Source organism: Canis lupus, chromosome 16 (genome assembly GCF_048164855.1).
Source record: "Canis lupus baileyi chromosome 16, mCanLup2.hap1, whole genome shotgun sequence".
NCBI classification, from domain to species: domain Eukaryota; kingdom Metazoa; phylum Chordata; class Mammalia; order Carnivora; family Canidae; genus Canis; species Canis lupus.
The window spans coordinates 40061229-40074524 of record NC_132853.1 but is presented as its reverse complement, the minus strand read 5'-3'; the positions used below and the strand labels follow the sequence as shown (position 1 = coordinate 40074524).

The 13296-nt window shown below is 50.8% G+C and overlaps 1 long non-coding RNA gene across 6 annotated transcripts; it reads left to right on the top strand.

Annotated features, from left to right (window-relative positions):
* The first annotated feature begins 1544 nt into the window (after positions 1–1544).
* LOC140606732 (uncharacterized) lies at positions 1545–10522 on the top strand. 6 transcript variants are annotated; one of them, XR_012009016.1, is made up of 5 exons: positions 1545–1763; positions 5274–5489; positions 5654–6370; positions 7076–7928; positions 8029–10522. It is a non-coding gene; the product is annotated as an uncharacterized lncRNA (long non-coding RNA). The 6 variants fall into 6 exon arrangements; XR_012009015.1 differs by having other exon boundaries at positions 5654–7254; positions 7843–7928; positions 8048–10522; XR_012009013.1 differs by having other exon boundaries at positions 5654–7254; positions 7843–7928.
* The last annotated feature ends 2774 nt before the right edge of the window (positions 10523–13296 follow it).

Genomic DNA, 13296 nt, shown 5'->3' with positions numbered 1-13296 from the left:
TAAAATTGGAAATACCAGCATTCACTCATGATTTTAACATAATATAAATCTTTCCAGATCTGTACAATAAAATTACCTACTAAAGATGTCATCCTGGGGCACCTGGGTGGCTCAGTTGGTTGAGGGTCCGCCTTTAGCTCAGGTCATGATCCCAGGGTCCTCGGATTGAGTCCCATGTTGGGCTCTCTGCTTAGTGGGGAGCCTGCTCCTCCTTCCTGCTTGTGCTCTCTCTTTCTCTCACAATCTCTCTCTCTCAAATAAATAAATAAATAAATAAAGTCTTTAAAAAAAGATGTTATCCTACTAGCATTAAAAAAATAGTCATTTATGTGACTTACAAATAAATAACTATATTTATTTATTTATTTATTTATTTATTTATTTATTTATAGACTTAGAAATTTAAATGCTGACCAGGTATTTGATTATATTAAGTGTGATAGTGTGATGTAAGAGAAATTATATATTTGATCTCTGCCCCCTGGTTCCTGGCAAAGAGATCCTAAAATCCCTGTAATTTCCTGAATGATAAAGGTGCCGGGGCAGAGAGGCTGGAGGTTGAGTTACCGTAAGTGGCCAATGAGGTAATGCATCACACTTACAAATGGAACTTCCATAAAAACTTTTTAAGCAATGGGGTTTGGGGGAGCTTCCAGGTTGATGAACCCATCCATGTGCTGGGAGGGAGGTATACCTCAACTCCATGAGGTCAGAAACTCCTGAGTGTGGGGGCACTTCCAGATTTTGCACCATGTACTTCTTTATCTAGTTGCTTATCTATGTCCTTTATAATAAACTGGTAATAGTTAAGTGTTTCCTCCCTGAGTTCTGTGAGCCGTTATGGCAGATTATCGAACCCTAGAAGGGGCTTGTGAGAACACTTGATTTGTATGTAGGCAGATGGGACAACTGTGGGTAATTGTGGGGCACTCTAATGAGATGCAAGAGGGCAGGTGCCAAATGTGGGGTTTTCTAATTGGGTGGGGCTGATGCGCTGGTGGCGAAAGGATTCATGCAAGACAGAACAAAAGAGAGGTTTATAAGGAGGGCTCATGTGATATGATGAGCACTAGGTGTTATATGCAACTGATAAATCACTGGACACTACATTTGAAACGAAGTATGTACTTTATGTTGGCTAACTGAATTTAAATAAAAAGAAAATAGGGGCACTTGGGTGGCTCAGTCCGTTAAGCATCTGCCTTTGGCTCAGGTCATGATCCTGGGGTCAGGGATTTGGGATCAGTCTTGTGGAGTTCCCTGCTCAGTGGGGAGTCTGCTTCTCCCTCTCCCTCTGCAGCTCCCCCTGCTTGTGTCTCTGGCTCTCTCTCTCTGTCAAGTAAATAAATAAAATCTTTAAGTAAATACATACATAAATAAAATAGTTACAAACAAACAAACCAAAAGAAGTTTATTGAATGCACTGCAAGGGAGCAGCAAGCAGGACAGGAGAGGAGAGACTGTCTTTGAGGAGGAGGAGGAGGAGGAGGAGGAGGAGAGGCTGTGGTACAGGGTGGAGTGAGGGAGACTGGCCAGTAGGGACCTTTCCCATTTTTGGTAATCTTAGGAACTGTGCCTGCTTGCAGTTGGTCAATTAGGGCCTGAGGTTATTCCGAGGTAGGTCCCTTCAGGAACCTGTTCACACTGCGAGGCTGGGGTCTTTTCACTTTATGCAGGTTTCCAGCACTCAAGTTTGTTGCCTAAAAGCAGCCTTTACAGTGATCTTACGACTTGCTGCTTGGGATTCACATCTGAAATGGGAGGTCAGTGGGACTTGTGGGACTTGATCCCTTAGCCTGCGAGGTCTGTGCTAACGCTGGGTGGTCAGCATCCAAATTGCTTGGCGTGGAACATCCACACATTTGGTGTCGGGTACTGTGAGCAGAGACCTAATTTTCCTTCATTAAGGAAGTATTATTGATTATTTTAGGTATGATGATTGTATGTGTTTTTTTAAATTTTTTTAAAAAAATTTATTTATTTATTCATGAGAGACACACACAGAGAGAGAGGCAGAGGGAGAAGCAGACTCCATGCAGGGAGCCTGACAGGGGACTTGATGTATGCAGTTATGTTAAAGAAAAGGGGCTCTTGTCTGCTAGCTGCATACTGAAATAATATTTACTTATTAAGACTTATATATTTATTTATGAGGGACAGAGAGAGAGAGGCAGAGACACAGGCAGAGGAGAAGTAGGCTCCCTATGGGGAGCCTGATGCTACTCGATTCTAGGACCCCGGGATTATGACCTGAGCCAAACAAAGGCAGACACTCAGCCACTGAGCCACCCAAGTGTCCCTACATACTTAAATATTTACAAGTGAAATGCTATCATGTTTGGAGTTTGTTTGAAAATGATGTGGGAGGGGTGCCTGCGTGGCTCAGTGGGTTAAGAATCTTCCTTCTGCTTAGGTCCTGATCCAAGGTCCTGGGATCCAGCCTGGAGTCAGAGTCGGGCTCACTGATCAGCGGAGTGTCTGCTTCTCCTTCTGACCCTCCTCCGTCTCGTGCTCTTTATCTCTCTCAATATATAACATCCTTTTTTTAAAAAAAAAAAACAAAGAACATTATGTGGGAGAAGGGAGGAGGTGAAGGGGGTGTAGATGAAGACTGTGAGTTGATAATTGTTGACTTGGTGAATGAGTGCATGGGGGCACGTTATATCATTTTTTTCTACCTTGGCGCATGTTTTAAACTTTCCATAATAGGGACACCTGGGTGGCTCAGTGGTTGAGCATCTGCCTTTGGCTCAGGTCGTGATCTCAGGGTCCTGGGATTGAGTTGTACGTGAGGCTCCCTGCATGGAGCCTGCTTCTCCCTCTGCCTGTGTCTCTGCCTCTCTCTGTGTCTCTCATGAATAAATAAAACTTTTTTAAAAATAAAATTTCCATAATAAAATACATGTTTGAGTCTCTTTCCATGCTAATAAATAGAATTCTACTACAACATCTTTAACGGCTGTGTAACTTTGCTATGGATGTAGCATAAATAATGTAACTCGTCCACTTTTGTTGAGCATCTAAATCATCTCCAACCCTCTGTTCTTGTCAGTACTGGATGAACATCCTTGTGGATAATTTGACGTGCACATCTCTCAGCATTTCTTAGGATAAATTCCTCTAAGTGGATTTTCTGGGTCAATAGAAAAGCATATCTTAAATGTGTTTGCAAAATTACCGTCCAGGGACAAATTGTTCACATTCCCTCCAGCAGCCTGCAAGAGGGAGGTCCTTACCACTCTCTCTCTCTCAGCAATTTCTCAAACTTTTCTCAAACTTCTGTGACCCAGTCTCAATCTTTGTTACTTCTCTCAGCTCATCTCAATACACTATCCTGCTCTCCCCATTCTAGCCATATCGGCTCCCTTGCTGGGCCTAGAACACGCCAGAAGTGTTCCCACCTTGGGTTCCGGAAGCTCCTCCCTAGATATTCACATGACTTTCTTTCCCAAAATCTTATAGGGAAGGAAATAATAATTTTTCCTCTATTCTCCTAAGTTCTTGACTGAGACCCCTGTAGTAAATAAAATACAGGTTAACAAGAGAAAAACAGATGGAAATTTATTATCATGTTTACTTCATGGATACCCAGGAAAAATAAATATTCCCCAAGGTGGCTTAGCATGCAAGCTTGTATACTTTCTTAATAGAGAAAGAGAGGGGGAGGATAGCTTCCCAGGGGAGAGCATAGGATTTTTTGGAAATCTGAGTGGGCCCTTAGAAGAACAGCTGTAATGATGGTCATGAGAAGTCTGTCTGGATGTGATGTCAACTTCTAGACTCTTCTGCTGGCTTCCCTGGTTGATGACTCTCCCTGCTGGGGAGGGGACTGATGATACTTGAGTCCCTTTTGAAGACTCTGTCTTTAGACAGATAAGGGGAGTTTAGAAAAAGCTTGCCCTTGCATTTACTGCTTTTCAAGTGTCAACAACTCAAAATAATCACTACAGCAAAGCTGCCCATTCTGGGTAGGTACATCCTGCTATCCTTCAGTCTCCAGGATTTTTTTAAAAAGATTTTATTTATTTATTCATGAGAGATACAGGGAGAGAGAGGCAGGGACAGAGGCAGAGGGAGAAGCAGGCTCCCTGCGGGGAACCCAATTTGGGACTCAATCCTAGGACCCTGGGATCACGACCTGAGCCGAAGGCAGACGCTCAACCACTGAGCCACCCAGGAAGTCCCCAGTCTCTAGGATTTGAGACTTGAATGTATGCTTTGTCCTGGGGTCCTTTTGGACCATCCTGCTTTAAACTGAACCCCCCTACCCTAGCCCCCTACTCTCTTTTACCTACACTCTTCCTCCCTTTTCTCTCTAGCACCTTCTAATACACTGCATACTATACTTACTCATTAGGCCTACTAGCTAATGTGTCTCCCGCACCGCTCCCCACCCTGGAATCTAACCCTGTTTACTGATGAATAGCAAACCATGTAGCATAGGGCCTGGAACATAGTAGGGGCTCAGTAAATACTAGTCAAAACATGAACAAGCCGAAGTGCTTTCTTTCTTTCTTTTTTTTTTTTAAGATTTTATTTATTTATTCATGAGAGATACACAGAGAGAGGCAGAGGCACAGACAGAGGGAGAAGCAGGCTCCCTGTGGGGAGCCCGATGTGGGACTCGATCCTGGGACTCCAGGATCATGCCCTGAGCCAAAGGCAGACGCCCAACCACTGAGCCACCCAGGCGTCCCTGAAGTGCTTTTTTTACTATGAAGTCTGTGCACATGGGAGCAATTGCTTCCCCTTTTACTCATATATTATTTCTAGTTGCCTAAAGGCATCTTCACTGGGACTCCATTTTTTTTTAAAAGATTTTATTTTTAAGTGATCTCTACACCCAATGTGGAGCTTGAACTCACAACCCTGAGTCAACCATTGAATGCTTTACTGACTGAACCAGGCAGGTGTAGCTTCACTGGAATTCCTGACAGCAACTCCAAGCCAATTCCTCACCTCTCCTGCTTGGCCCTGGCTTGTCTAGCTGTCAGTAGTACCCTCTTTAGCCCTGAAGTCCTCCCTACTCCTCTCCCAGCACCCTCTCCATTGCCCTGAAACTTCTTCCATTTGCCCTGTTCACTCCTGTCCCCTGCAGCTAGTATTTTTTTTTTTTTTCTTAAAGAGACCCCTGCTCAAGCTTCATCCTTGCCCTAGGACCTTTGTTGGTTCCCCAGCCTAAAATTCTTAGTACAAACTCCCTAGACCACCAGCCAAAGACTGGCCCATTTGGCTCCCAAATGATCATTTCCTCCTTTCCATATCCGACCTAGGCTTGGGACAAACTGGAATCCTTAGAACTGCTGTTTCCCTGTCTCCGTGACTTTGCTCAGGCCGGTGCCTCTCCCTGGAGTGCCTCCTGCACACTTCCTCCCGTCAAATCCTACCTGCTGCCCGCTGCCTCTCCAGATGCCTCCTCTAAAGCATGGGAGAGACCATCTTTTGGACCATTGGTCCATCTTTTGGAAACTTTTCCATGACCTGTTCTGGTGGGTATCCGGCGCTGAGTTCAGTTTTGGACATGCCATTTGGAGGCTCCTCTGCCAGACTGTGGGCTTCTTCAGGGCACCGGCTGGGCTATGTTCCCTTCTACATCCCATGAGTTCCCAGAATAATGTTCAGTTTTGCTCAATCCGTGTTATTTCCAATTTAGAGCCGGACAGGCGCACTTCCCGAAGTGGCCACAAGATGACAGCATAGACCGGGCTTCGGGACCGACCTGAGGCTCCAAGTTCCAACTTCCCAGGGTCAGAGCCCTGACAGGTCAGGCCTGGTCCCCCTGAGGTGCTGCAGGAGGCTCCTCTCTCGAGGGCTGGGGGTAGTAGGCCTAAGGTGGGGTGCCTGGCAGTGGCTGTGTGCCTGTTTCCTGTGCTGGCCCCTCCCAAGGTGTATTCTGTGGTTCCTTTTCCCAGAGAAAGAACACTGGGTGGGGGGTCGGCAGGTTTTGGTCCTGGTCCTGCATTGCAGCCTTGGGCAAGCGTCATCTGTGGACCAGGAAAAGGCCAATCGCAGAGTCCAAATACACACAAAACTTCCTTTTTCTTTTCTCTCCCCAATGGTTGCAGTAATGCTGGGAGGCTCACCACATTGTCTCCCTTCCTGGGATTCAGTGGGGTCCAGAGGAGGGGCAAGGTGAGGCTCATGGGGCACCAGAGGGCCCTGCCCCCATCTCAAGGCCCACTTAATCCCCCTTACTGAAGCAGGATGAGCCCCATCCAGCCTGATGAAAAACACCAGGTTTCTGAAAACTCTTGTGCTGTGACCTTGAGTCAGCCGTGTCACCTGTCACCCGCTGGCTGCGGCTGCCCATCTCTGGAGGGACCGGCTGCATTTCCTGGATGGCCTGGCAAATGACAAGTGCCTCGCAATGGTAGCTGTCGTTAATAACCGTAATATAATAGTAATAAAGGTCCCTCCCTGCGCTAACATTTGACTACGCTGAGGCCACCTGAGGGATGGTGGGGATTTAGGGATGCTTGAAGTGTTCGCTGAAGAGCAGGAGAGAGGAGACAGGAAGGACAAAGGTGTCCGTGGAGCCTCAGGGATGATTTGGGGCTTCCCTGTGCGAGAGGATGTGTGGGGAAGGCCCCCCCCCAGGTCGAGCCTCTCTTCCTGGCCGGCCAGTCCCTGAGGCCCCAGGGGAAGAGAGGGAGAGGCGGCGCCGGGCCCGCCCAGCAGAGGGCACCGCGAGCGCGCAGGGCTCAGTCCTGGGTTTACCTCCAGCTCCTCCTGCCAGTGGATTCGTCTTCCTGAGCTGTGGGCCTCTGCACGATCGCCAGGGACGCGATGGGGGTGAGGGTACCGCTGGGGTGAGGGTGCTGTGGTATTGTCACCCCCTGTGATTGTTGGCCTGTGTCCTGAGTGGTAACTGTGGGTTTGCCTGTAATCACCCCATGAATCACTCATACATTCCGCTAATGCTGCTGGGTACCCACCAGCACTGGGTGTCGGGTAAAGTGGCAAAGAAAGAGCACGCCCTGGTCACCACCTCCCATGATCCAGGTGACAGAGGTGGGCCTAGGGCGCTGGGGGAGTGCTCCCCACCATCAGCCTTCTCACTGGCCTCATCTCTCAGGTGAGCTGTTCTGCTGCCTTTACAAAGGAGAGAATCCAGGTTCAGACAGGTTAAGGAACCACCCCAAGGCCACACAGCCAGTAAAGGGATGAGTGGAATTGCATCCAGAGCCAGTTCCAGTCCTTCCACCTGCCCTGGGGCTGCCTCTGCCCAGGAACGGCCAGTGAGGCTGTGACCAGGTGAGTAGCTGGCCTAGAGGCAGGGAGGCTACTCCATCTGTGCATGCCCCCAGCAGGACAGGACCTTGTGGGCAGGGGAGGTTTTAGGGTGGCTGATTTCATCCCAGAATGAGGGAGAACCTTCCAGCAGCCAGAGCTGCCCAGTCACAGAATGGGTGAGCCCAGGGAACAGAAGTGCCCTGCCTCTTCCCAGATGTTGCAGTGCCCCCCTGTTGAACCTGGCATTCACTCAGCGTTGAAGGTCCGCCGGCACAGTCTCTTTCCCCCTCCAGCCTCCTCTTGCTCCCCTGTCCTCATTACCTTCTATGTTCTTGCCTCTCAGACTTCTTTCAGCAACTTGCTGGGTATACTCCTCACCTCTGGACCTTTGCACATGCCGATCCCCTCTCTGTCTGGCAAGCTCACCCATTCTGCAGGCACCGGAAGCCTTTCCTGATGCCCCATAAGGTCGGGGCACCTTACGTGCTGCTCATTTAGGCTTCTCTGCTACCCCCAAATGTGCTTCATCACGCTGTACTGAAATTACTGGTCTTTTCCATAACACTGTCAGCTCCGTGGCAGGGACTACACGGTCTTGTTCTCTGGTAGTTTTTCCAGTGTGCAGAGTCCAGCGAAATGTCTCCTTCGGTGTTCAAGAAAAGCTTGTTGAAAGGATGAATGAATAATGAGTGAGGGTAAGAAAGAATGAAGGGTGCATGTAAAGACAAATGCATGGGAAGGGGGACCTGGGTCAGCAGGACGTTCCAGTCCTCTCCTACCACCCTGTGCCTGCAGCTCCTGTTCTTTGCTCAAGTCCCCAGGAACTGGACATTCGGAGCCACAGTTCGCAAGCATTTGGTAAGCATCCAGGTACCCCGCTGGGCGCTGTCACCTGTATTCTCACCCACCAAATAAGCAGGGACAGATGAAACGTTTTCAGCGGACACCGGCTGGTAGGCTTCAATCCCTGCCTGGAATAGTTGGCACCTTGGTCCCCGGAACTGGCCATGTGGGTCCCCGCCCTGCGCTCTCGCAGTCCCCGCGCCGGCTGCGCTCCCGGGATGCGCTTCCCGAGAAGGCCAGCAGATGGCGGCAGACGCTAAGAGGCGAGGCTCAGCCCGCGCCGGCCTGCCCCTGACCGCCGGCAGGGGGCACTGCTGCTCGCCCGGCGCGAGGCCGGGTCTCAGGTTGACCAACCCGCGGGGAGGGGGCGCGCGCAGCCGGGCGTGGGTCCGAACCGCAGCCCGGGAGCCAGGCTGTGTGGCACCCTCGTTCTTCCTCCCTCGGACAGTGCGTTCTTAACCTCTGCTTTATAGGCTTTGCAGGCAAGCTTGATTTGGGAAGGGCCAGATGGCAAGTATTTCAGGGTTTCGCTGGCCCTATAGTCTCTGCTGCAAGTCCTCAACTCTGTCCTTGGCCTGTGACACAGCTCGTGGACAAATGGGCGTGCTCATGTTCCCATCAATCTCCATGGACATCGAAATGTGAATTTCATGCAGTTTTCATGTGTCATGAAATATTGTGCTTTTTAAATCTTCTATAAAGCTACCTAAAAATGTCAAAACCTTTCTTTGCTCTTAGATGGGGCCACCCCTGGTCTCAGTAAAGTCCCAGACTGGTGTGTGGCATATAGTAGGTGCTCAGTTAGTGCTAACTGGTGCCAACCATTCAGGGGCACTCAGTAGGAGCTCCGCCGACCCTCCCCGCACCCAGCAGCCCTTGGAATGGGGCAGGATACTTTCCTTCCAGGTTCGGTCCCTAAATCTCCAACACACCTCACAGAAGCACTAAGTGAAGGGGGCACCAACCACCTTCCTTTGGCAATAATGGGTGGCGCTTTCACTGCCTCTGCTGTGACCTTTCTGTGCCAATGAAATCCCAACCCTTTTCATCTATCGATACCTGATCTCCTCGGTCACTTGGTAAAAGTCCAATTTTATTGAGCTATTGTGTTCAGCTATTTTAAGTGTGGAGTTTATGAGTTTGACAAATGTGTGTCCCCAAGGAACCACCGCTACAGTCAAGATAGAGAACATTTCCTTCATCTCCAAAACCTCCTTTGTGCCCTTTCCTAATCGGTGTTGGCTTTTATTTTTTTACTTTTTAAAGATTTTATTTATTTATTCATGAGACACACACACACAGAGGCAGAGACATAGGCAGAGGGGGAAGCAGGCTCCTTGCGAGGAGCATGATGCAGGACTCAAGCCCAGGACTCCTGGGATCACGACCTGAGCCAAAGGCAGACACACTCAGCCACTGCGCCACCCAGGTGCCCCTCAATGTTGGCTTAAAAAAAAAAAGTCTCCCAATGATCAATGTGCTCCCTTAGGAGCTGGCCAGAAATGGAGGCTCAAACCACGCTCAGAAATTCTGGGCCGCCTAGCTGGGGTCCCAACTGTTTCTTACTGGGGAGTGGTGGCTGCATTTGTGTGCACTTCTCTGCCAGACTGTGAGCTCCCAGAGCCTAACTCATGACCTCTACCCTGCAGCCCTCACAGAATTTAATTAGTAAGAGCAGGAGGCCAGCTCACAGGGTGAGGGTTTGGGAGTGGGGACTGAGTATCTCAGGAGCTAGTGGGAGGAGTGAGGTCGGCGAGCAGGAGGGCCATCTCTCTATCCAGAGTTAGGAGGTCTGGCTCTCTACTCACTCTGGCCACTGTCCAAGCTGACTCAGGGAGTCTGGGTCTATTTGCATACATTGTGCATATCATTAGTATATCTTTCCCCGGTGCCTTTCATCCTCTCTTTATGGGGAAGGAGCAGGCTGGATTTGGGGAGTGGGTGGACAAGACAGAGAACTCAGGGTGTTGGGGGAGGCCTGGGTCTGCAGAGCCAGGCCCCAGCTCCTTGCTGATGCCCATTCTGGGAGTTTAAGGGAAGTCAAGTCCTGACCCTTTTTTTGGATGAGGAGGAGGGGCTGCTAGCTTCTGCAAATCTGGATACTTCCTATGGGAGCAAGTCAGGGCTGGGCTCCCCTAGTTTCCCTATCTGGAATGTGCTAGTCATTCAGCAGAATTTTCTACAGCAATGAGAGAATCTTGTAAGATTGAGCAAGAAGACAGCAAAGAAGCCATATTATATGAGCCAGTTATATAAAGCACAAAGTGTGCCAAATGAATCTATGCTGCCAGAAATAGTAGCCAGCCCTGGCAGGGGGCATCCCAGGGGAGGCCGCTGCAATTGTTTTGTGATCTGGGTTCTGGTTACACGGGTGCATTCACTCTGTGAAGGCTCACTGAGCTGTGTATTCGTGAGTTCTTTGTGCATTTTTCTGTCTGCAAATAAAACACTGAAAACACACAAGATCGAAATTCTGCGAAGAATCCTACACGTATTCCCCTGCTAGGAGCCCCTCCCAGGGATGTTTGCCCACCTTTTGCAGCTGTTGAGGGCCTGGCTGCTCTTGACTCACCTTCCTCTCCTGCTGGGCTGTGACTGACCTGAAGGCAGGCCAAGGTCCTGTCATCCTCTGTCCCCTGGCATGGGATTGGCACAGAGCTGAAAACATGGGTGACTGACTCCTTAACACCTCTGGGTGGCCCAAGAGGTCTAGGGCACCAACCAACTTAGGAGGGGGTGTTTCTCCTTACTACTTGCACAGCCCCCTGGGGGTCAAGGGGCTGCCATTAACACGCTTAGCTGTGGCCTAGGGCTAGAAGTGAGCTAAGGAATAGGTTGATAGAACATGCCAGAGGAGAGAGAGGTGGGACTCAGGGGTCCCTGGGTGGGCCTAGGAGTGGGGGCTCTTTACTTAGGTTGGAAAAACTGAAGATACAGCGGAAATAAGGAACAATTACTAAATGAATATATTAGTAACAGGGAAAATGCAAGTTCAAATTGCAACGAAATACTATTTCACATCAACCAGGTAAGCAAAATTAAAAAATTCTGGTATCATTCTGGCTCCCCAGCGCCCTGGCCTCTCGCTGATACTCCTTTCACACAGTCCTGTGTACTCCTGACCCTGAGGCCCCCTGGGCCCCCGCTGAGCCCCCTCTTCAGACTCAGGGATACAGAGGCTGAGGCTTGGCTTCTCTGGCCTTGGCCCTGTGCTGAGGCTGCCCTGAACCGGCCTCACTCATCCCTGCCCTCCCTGCCTTGCAAGCTGGGTTCTTCCTGCTGCTGTCCGAATTACAGGGACCTGCAAGCAGGCAGGCACAGAGACCTCTCCCCACCTTCTAGAAATTGTCACAGAAGGACTTTGGGCAATGGCCTGGCCTTTCTGGCCTTGGTTTCCCTTTCCTGTAGAGTGGGAGAACAATTCCTGGCTGCCATGAGGTGAGACGGGTTGGAGGGTATGGAGAGGACTTGGGAACCCATAGGTGCGGGGAGCAGAGGCCTGTCGGTGTGGAGAGGGGGATGATCCATGAGGGGCCATGCAGCCCAACCCCTTCGGCTGTGCCCCAGTCCGCAGGGTGGTGGCAGGTGAGGGGGTGGGAACCATCCATGCTGCTGCTCTGGGGGTTTCCTGGGAGGTGGTGTGGTGTTGGGAGCATAGGAGAGCCAGGGGCCTAGGTTCTGGTCTGACTTGACTCAGTCTACAGGCCTATTTCCCCTCTGGACCTCAGTTTACCCTTTTGTCAAGGGGACCGTTGTGTTCAGGCCCCCCCCCCCCCATGAGTTCTGAGGCTCTCTTACTTCTATGTTCTGCTAGGCCTGCATTGGTGTTATTTTGGAATCAGTTTCTAAATCTTAAAGATTGAGAGGCTTTCCAATCTCATCCAGAGTTCCCGCTTCCTGCGTACAACTGGGATCTGGCTGTTTGGGAATCCCACATTTGCAGGCACAACCTGGGGCAGCTCCTTGGGAAGGAGCCTCGTTCCCTGCCGAGAGCACAGCTCTTCTCACTGTGCACACACTGGAGGCCACTCTTGCCCACGAGCCTTAGCTCCCAGACCTGTGGGTCCCCTCACGCCCCCCTCCCCAGGCCCAGCGGCCCAGCCCATCACTTGCATGGGCAGGTCCCTTTTCTCTTTTGTTTTGCCAACTTAAGGCTTTGGAGGGCAGGTCTGGATTGGATTGGCATTCTTAGCTCATGTACTTATCCAAAGCGGAGACCTAGGTCTTGGGATTTCCGGGTGGTGTCTAGAGCCTCAGTCAGGGCCGAGGGATGGTGTCTGCTTGTGGGGAGATGGCTGTCTCCCATCTGGGACTATGTCCTTTTCCTCCCCATATTTCCAGTGGCTCATCCTGGCCACAAGGCCCTTAAAGTTAAGCTCCTCGTCCATCTAGGCCTAACTTCCAGGCTCCCCACCCCCAAATGCCCACACACATTGTGTTTTTTATGGCATGGCCTGTCCCCACACTCAAGCCCTTTCCTCTTTGGTCCCTGAAAACCCCCAGACCCTAAGTCTGACCTTTTCCACCCCACTGGAAAGCTTCCCTGCTCTGTGTTATTGAGGCTGGTCTTGGTGCTGTCTGTGGCCTCCTGCACGGGCTGTGTCCCTGATCCTGGGATGGGGCCCAGTCTTACCTCCCCAGTTTCCAGCACAGAGCCAGGGACACAGGAAGGGACTGATGCTGTGACAAGTTGCTGATGAGAAGTTACCAGGGGGCAGGCCCAGATTCTTTTGGCTGTTGCTTGGCCATTGCTGGGAGAGGGAGAAAGGTAGCCCCCACCCTCAGGGCCACCAGGAAAGGAGACCCCCCCCTCTTCTCTAATGCTATTCCTGGCCACGGCTCTGGGTTCCTGGGGTTCCTGTGTTCAGACCCCTCTTGGCACTCATGGGTGCCAGCCCTGGGCTGGGCAGTGGGCCTGCAAAGTGGCAGGAGCCCTCAGGGCCAGGGGCTCTCAGTTGGCCATGCTTCCCCAGCCCATGGCCTGACTCCCCAATCTCTCAGTTCGTGCAGGGAGAGTAGAATCAGGGGAACCCCCCTGGGACTACCCAGGCTAGCTCCCGACACTTTACAGATGGGGAAACTGAAGTACAAGGGACTCAATCTGGTCCTGGGACCCTCTCCTGGGTTGTCTGGTCTGTCCTGGGGGTCGGGACATGGCAGTGCCTGCCTAGTTGGGGCTCCAGCTCCCCCCAGCCCCAAATCTGAGCAGGGGAGGAGCCT